The following is a 7,361-nucleotide window of genomic DNA, read 5'->3' as shown; positions in this document are numbered from 1 at the left end:
AGATTCCGATGCTTCACTTTAGGTTTACTGTATCCCTTGCACCTTCTTATTGGCGATGAAACACAGAAACTGCATCGAAATTAAACTCAAAAGGCATAATGCCGACTTAAGTACAAGAGGACTGACACTCTAACTTTCTATGATTGCAACCTCTCCTGTGAGACCAGTTTTAGATTCCGAGTCTTCACTTTAGGTTTAATGTTTCCCTTGGACCTTCTTATTGATGATGAAACACAGAAATTGCATCCGAGTTTAATACAAAAGGCACAATACCAGCTTAAGTACAAGAGGACTGCCACTCTAACTTTCTATGATTTGAACCTCTCCTTTGAGTCCAGTTTTAGATTCCGATGCTTCACTTCAGGTTTACTGTATCTCTTGGACCTTCTTATTGACGATGAAACACAGAAATTGCATCCGAATTTAATACAAAAGCCACAATACCGACTTAAGTACAAGAGGACTGACACTCTAACTTTCCTTGATTTGAACCTCACCTCTGGGTACAGTTTTAAATTCCGATGCTTCACTTCAGGGTTACTGTATCCCTTGAACCTTCTTATTGACGATGAAACACAGAAATTGCATCCGAATTAAATTCAAAATGCACAATGCCGACTTAAGTACAAGAGGACTGATACTCTAAATTTCTATGATTTGAACCTCTCCCGTGAGTCCAGTTTTAGATTCCGATGCTTCACTTCAGGTTTACTGTATACCTTGGACCTTCTTATTGGCGATGAAGCACAGAAATTGCATTCGAATTTAATACAAAAGGAACAATGCAGACTTAAGTACAAGAGGATTGACATTCTAACTTTCTATGATGTAAACCGCTCCTGTGAGTCCAGTTTTACATTCCGATGTTTCACTTCAGCTTTACTGTATCCCTTGGACCTTCTTATTCTCGATAAAACACAGAAATTGCAACGGAATTAAATTCAAAAGGCACAATGCCGACTTAAGTACAAGAGGACTGACACTCTTACTTTCTATGATTTGAACCACTCCTGTGAGTCCAGTTTTAGATTCCGACGCTTCACTTCAGGTTTACTGTATACCGTGGACGTTCTTATTGGCGATGAAGCACAAAAATTGCATTCGAATTTAATACAAAAGGCACAATGCCGACTTAAGTACAAGAGGACTGACACTCCAACTTTCTATGATTTGAACCTCTCCTGTGAGTCCAGTTTTAGATTCCGATGCTTCACTTTAGGTTTACTGTATCCCTTGGACCTTCTTATTGACGATGAAACACTGAAATTGCATCGGAATGAAATTAAAAAGGCACAATGCCGACTTAAGTACAAAACGGACTTACACTCTAACTTTCTACGATTTGAACCTCTCCTGTGAGTCCAGTTTTAGATTCCTATGCTTCACTTCACGTTTACTGTATCCATTGGACCTTCTTATTGACGGTGAAGCACAGAAATTGCATTGGAATTAAATTCTTAAGGCACAATGCCGACTTAAGAACAAGAGGACTGACAGTCTAACTTTCTATGATTTGAACCTCTCCTGTGAGTCCAGTTTTCGATTCCGATGCTTCACTTTAGGTTTACTGTATCCCTTGGACCTTCTTATTGACGATGAAACACAGAAACTGCATCGAAATTAAATTCAAAAGGCATAATGCCGACTTAAGTACATGAGGACTGACACTCTAACTTTCTATGATTTCAACCTCTCCTGTGAGTCCAGTTTTAGATTCGGAGTCTTCACTTCAGGTTTATTGTTTCCCTTGGACCTTCTTATTGACGATGAAACACAGAAATTGAATTGGAATTAAATTCTAAAGGCACAATGCCGACTTAAATACAAGAGGACTGACATTCCAACTTTTTATGATTTGAACCTCTCCTGTGAGTCCAGCTTTAGATTCCGATGCTTCACATCAGGTTTACTGTATACATTGGACCTTCTTATTGACGATGAAGCCCAGAAATTGCATCCGAATTTAATACAAAAGGCACAATGCCGACTTAACTACAAGACGACTGACACTCTAACTTTCTATGATTTGAACCTCTCCTGTGAGTCCAGCTTTAGATTCAAATGCTTCACTTCAGGTTTACTGTATCCCTGGGACCTTCTTATTGACGATGAAGCACAGAAATTGCATCGGAATTACATTCAAGAGGCACAATGCCGACATAAGAACAAAACTGACTGACATTCTAACTTTCTATGATTTGAACCTCTCCTGTGAGTCCAGTTTTAGATTCTGATGCTTCACTTCAGGTTTACTGTACCCCTTGGACCTTCTTATTGACGATGAAGCACAGAAATTGCATTGGAATTAAATTCAAAAGTCAAAATGCCGACTTAAGTACCAGAGGACTGACACTCTAACTATCTAAGATTTGAACCTCTCCTGTGAGTCCAGTTTTAGATTCCGATGCTTCACTTCAGGTTTACTGTATCCCTTGGACCTTCATATTGACGATGAAACACAGAAACTGCATCGGAATTCCATTCAAAAGGCACAATGCCGACTTAAGTACAAACCTGACTGACACTCTATCTTTCTATGATTTGAACCTCTCCTTTGAGTCCAGTTTTAGATTCCGATGCTTCACTTCAGGTTTACTGTATACCTAGGACCTTCTTATTGGCGATGAAGCACAGAAATTGCATTCGAATTTTATACAAAAGGCACAATGCCGACTTAAGTACAAGAGGATTTACCCTCTAAATTTCTATGATGTAAACCGCTCCTGTGAGTCCAGTTTTACATTCCGATGCTTCACTTCAGGTTTACTGTATCCCTTGGACCTTCTTATTCACGATGAAACACGGAAATTGCAACGGAATTAAATTCAAAAGGCACAATGCCGACTTAAGTACAAGAGGACTGACACTCTTACTTTCTACGATTTGAACCTCTCCTGTGAGTCCAGTTTTAGATTCCTATGCTTCACTTCACGTTTACTGTATCCCTTGGACCTTCTTATCGACGGTGAAGCACAGAAATTGCATTGGAATTAAATTCAAAATGCACAATGCCGACACAAGTACAAGAGGACTGATACTCTAAATTTCTATGATTTGAACCTCTCCTGTGAGTCCAGTTTTAGATTCCTATGCATCACTTCATGTTTACTGTATCCCTTGGACCTTCTTATCGACGGTGAAGCACAGAAATTGCATTGGAATTAAATTCAAAAGGCACAATGCCGACTTAAGTACAAGAGGACTGACTCTCTAACTTTCTATGATTTGAACATCTCCTGTGAGTCCAGTTTTAGATTCCGAGTATTCACTTTAGGTTTAATGTTTCCCTTGGACCTTCTTATTGACGATGAAACACAGAAATTGCATCGGAATTAAATTCTAAAGGCACAATGCCGACTTAAGTACAAGAGGACTGACACTCTTACTTTCTACGATTTGAACCTCTCCTGTGAGTCCAGTTTTAGATTCCTATGCTTCACTTCACGTTTACTGTATCCCTTGGACCTTCTTATTGACGGTGAAGCACAGAAATTTAATTGGAATTAAATTCAAAAGGCACAATGCCAACTTAAGTACAAAACGGACTGACACTCTAACTTTCTATGATTTGAACCTCTCCTGTGAGTTCAGTTTTAGATTCCGATGCTTTGCTTCAGGTTTACTGTATCCCATGGACCTTCTTGTTGACGATGAAGCACAGAAATTGCTTTGGAATTAAATTCAAAAGGCACAATGCCGACTTAAGTACATGCGGACTGACACTCTAACTTTCTATGATTTGAACCTTTCCTGTGAGTACAGTTTTAGATTCCGATGCTTCACCTTAGGTTTACTGTATCCCTTGGACCTAATTATTGACGATGAAACACAGAAATTGCATCGGAATGAAATTCAAAAGGCACAATGCCGACTTAAGTACAAGAGGACTGACACACTAACTTCCTATGATTTGAACCTCTCCGGTGACTCCTGTTTCAAATTCCGATGCTTCACTTCAGGTTTACTGTATCCCTTGGACCTTCTTGCTGACGATGAAACACAGAAATTGCATCCCAATTTAATACAAAAGGCACAATGCCGACATAAGTACAAGAGGACTGACACTCTAACTTTCTATGATGTGAACCTCTCCTGTGAGTCCAGCTTTAGATTCCGATGCTTTACTTCACGTTTACTGTATACATTGGACCTTCTTATTGGCGATGAAGCACAGAAATTGCATCCAAATGTAATACAAAAGGCACAATGCCGACTTAAGTACAAGAGGACTGACACTCTAACTTTCTATGATTTGAACCTTTCATGTGAGTCCAGTTTTAGATTCAGATGCTTCACTTCAGGTTTACTGTTTTCCTTGGGCTTTCGTATTGACGATGAAACACAGAAATTGCATCGGAATTAAATTCAGAAGGCACAATGCCGACTTAAGTACAAGAGGACTGACACTCTAACTTTCTATGATTTGAACCTCTCCGGTGACTCCTGTTTCAAATTCCGATGCTTCCCTTCAGGTTTACTGTATCCCTTGGACCTTCTTATTGACGATGAAACACTGAAATTGCATCCCAATTTAATACAAAAGGCACAATACCAACATAAGTACAAGAGGACTGACACTCTAACTTTCTATGATTTGAACCTCTCCTGTGACTCCAGTTTTAAATTCCGATGCTTCACTTCAGGTTTACTGTATCCCTTGTATCTTCTTATTTACGATGAAACACAGAATTTGCATCCGAATTCAATACAAAAGGCACAATGCCGACATAAGTACTAGAAGACTGACACACTAACTTTCTATGATTTGAACCTCTTCTGTGAGTCCAGTTTTAGATTGCGCTGCTTCACTTCAGGTTTACTATATCCCTTGGACCTTCTTATTGATGATGAAAGACAGAAATTGCATCCGATTTTAATACAAAATGCACAATGCCGACTTAAGTTTAAGAGGACTGACACTCTAACTTTCAATGATTTGAACCTCACCTGTGAGTCCAGATTTAGATTCCTATGCTTCACTTCAGGTTTACTATAACCCTTGGACCTTCATATTGATGATGAAACACAGAAATTGCATCCGAATTTAATACAAAAGGCACAATGCCGACTTAAGTACAAGATCACAGACACTCTAATTTTCTATGATTTTAACCTCTCCTGTGAGTCCAGTTTTAGATTCCGATGCTTCACTTCAGGTTTACTGTATCCCTTGGACCTTCTTATAGATGATGAAACACAGAAATTGCATTCGAATTTAATACAAAAGGCACAATGCCGACTGAAGTACATGAGGACTGACGCTCTGACTTTCTATGATTTGAACCTCACCTGGGAGTCCAGTTTTAGATTCCGATGCTTCACTTTATGTTTACTGTATCCCTTGCACCTTCTTATTGAGGATGAAACACAGAAATTCATCCGAATTTAATACAAAAGGCACAATGCCGACTTAAGTACAAGATGACAGACACTCTAATTATCTATGATTTTAACCTCTCCTGTTAGTACAGTTTTAGATTCCGATGCTTCACTTCAGGTTTACTGTATCCCTTGGACCTTCTTATTGATGATGAAACACAGAAATTGCATCCGAATTTAATACAAAAGGCACAATGCCGACTGAAGTACATGAGGACTGACACTCTAACTATCTATGATTTGATCCTCTCCTGTGAGTCCAGTTATAGATTCCGATGCTTCACTTCAGGTTTACTGTATCCCTTGGACCATCTTATTGACGATGAAACACGTAAATTGCATCCGAATTTAATTCGAAAGGCACAATGCCGACTTAAGTACAAGAGAACAGACACTCTTACTTTCTATGATTTGAACCTCTCCTGTGAGTCCGGTTTTAGATTCCGATGCTTCACTTCAGTTTTACTGTATCCCTTGGACCTTCTTATTGACAATGAAACACTGAAATTACATCCGAATGTAAGACAAAAGGCACAATGCCGACTTAAGTACAAGAGGACTCACACTCTAACTTTCTATGATTTAAACCTCTCCTGTGAGTTAGGGTTTTAGATTCCGACGCTTCACTTCAGGTTTACTGCATACCTTGGACTTTCTTATTGGCGATGTAGCACAGAAATTGCATCCGAATTTAATACAAAAGGCACAATGCCGACTTAAGTACAAGAGGACTGACACTCTAACTATCTATGATTTGAACCTCTCCTGTGAGTCCAGTTTCAGGTTCCGATGCTTCACTTCAGGTTTACTGTATCCCTTGGACCATCTTATTGACGATGAAACACAGAAATTGCATTCGAATATAATACAAAAGGCACAATGCCGACTAAAGTACAAGAGGACTGACACTCAAACTTTCTATGATTTGCGCCTCACCTGTTACTCCAGTTTTAGATACCGATGCTTCACTTCAGGTTTACTGTATACATTGGACCGTCTTATTGACGATGAAGCACAGAAATTGCATCCGAATTTAATACAAAAGGCACAATGCCGATTGAAGAACAAGAGGACTGACACTCTAACATCTTATGATTTGAACCTCTCCTGTGAGTCCAGTTTTAGAATCCGATGCTTCACTTCAGGTTTACTGTATACCTTGGACCTTCTTATTGACGATGAAACACAAAAATTGCATCCGAATCTAATACAAAAGCCAGAATGATGACTTAAGTACAAGAGGACTGACACTCTATCTTACTACGATTTGACACTCTTCTGTGAGTCCAGTTTTAGATTCTGATGCTTCACTTTAGGTTTACTGTATCCCTTGGACCTTCTTATTGACGATGAAACACAGAAATTGCATCCGAATTTAATACAAAAGGCACAATGCCGACTTAAGTACAAGAGGACTGACACTCTAACTTACTATTACTTGATCCTCTCCTGTGAGTCCAGTTATAGATTCCGATGCTTCACTTCAGGTTTACTGTATCCCTTGGACCTTCTTATTGACGATGAAACACAGAAATTGCATCCGAATTAAATTCGAAAGGCACAATGCCGACTTAAGTACCAGAGGACTGACACACTAACTTTCTACGATTTGAACCTCTCCTTTGAGTCCAGTTTTAGATTCCGATGCTTCACTACACGTTTACTGTATCCCTTGGACCTTCTTATTGACGATGAAACACAGAAACTGCATCGGAATGACATTCAAAAGGCACAATGCCGACTTAAGTACAAAACTGACTGACACGCTAACTTTCTATGATTTGAACCTCTCCTGTGAGTCCAGTTTTAGATTCTGATGCTTCACTTTAGGTTCACTGTACCCCTGTGACATTCTTATTGACGATGAAGCACAGAAATTGCATTGGAATTTAATTCAAAAGGCAAAATGCCGACTTAAGTACAAGAGCACTGACACTCTATCTTTCTATGATTTGAACCTCTCCTGTGAGCCCAGTTTTAGA

Source organism: Schistocerca americana, unplaced genomic scaffold (genome assembly GCF_021461395.2).
Source record: "Schistocerca americana isolate TAMUIC-IGC-003095 unplaced genomic scaffold, iqSchAmer2.1 HiC_scaffold_29, whole genome shotgun sequence".
Lineage (NCBI taxonomy): Eukaryota > Metazoa > Arthropoda > Insecta > Orthoptera > Acrididae > Schistocerca > Schistocerca americana.
The sequence above is the reverse complement of the archived record's forward strand: the minus strand, read 5'-3'. Positions refer to the sequence as shown.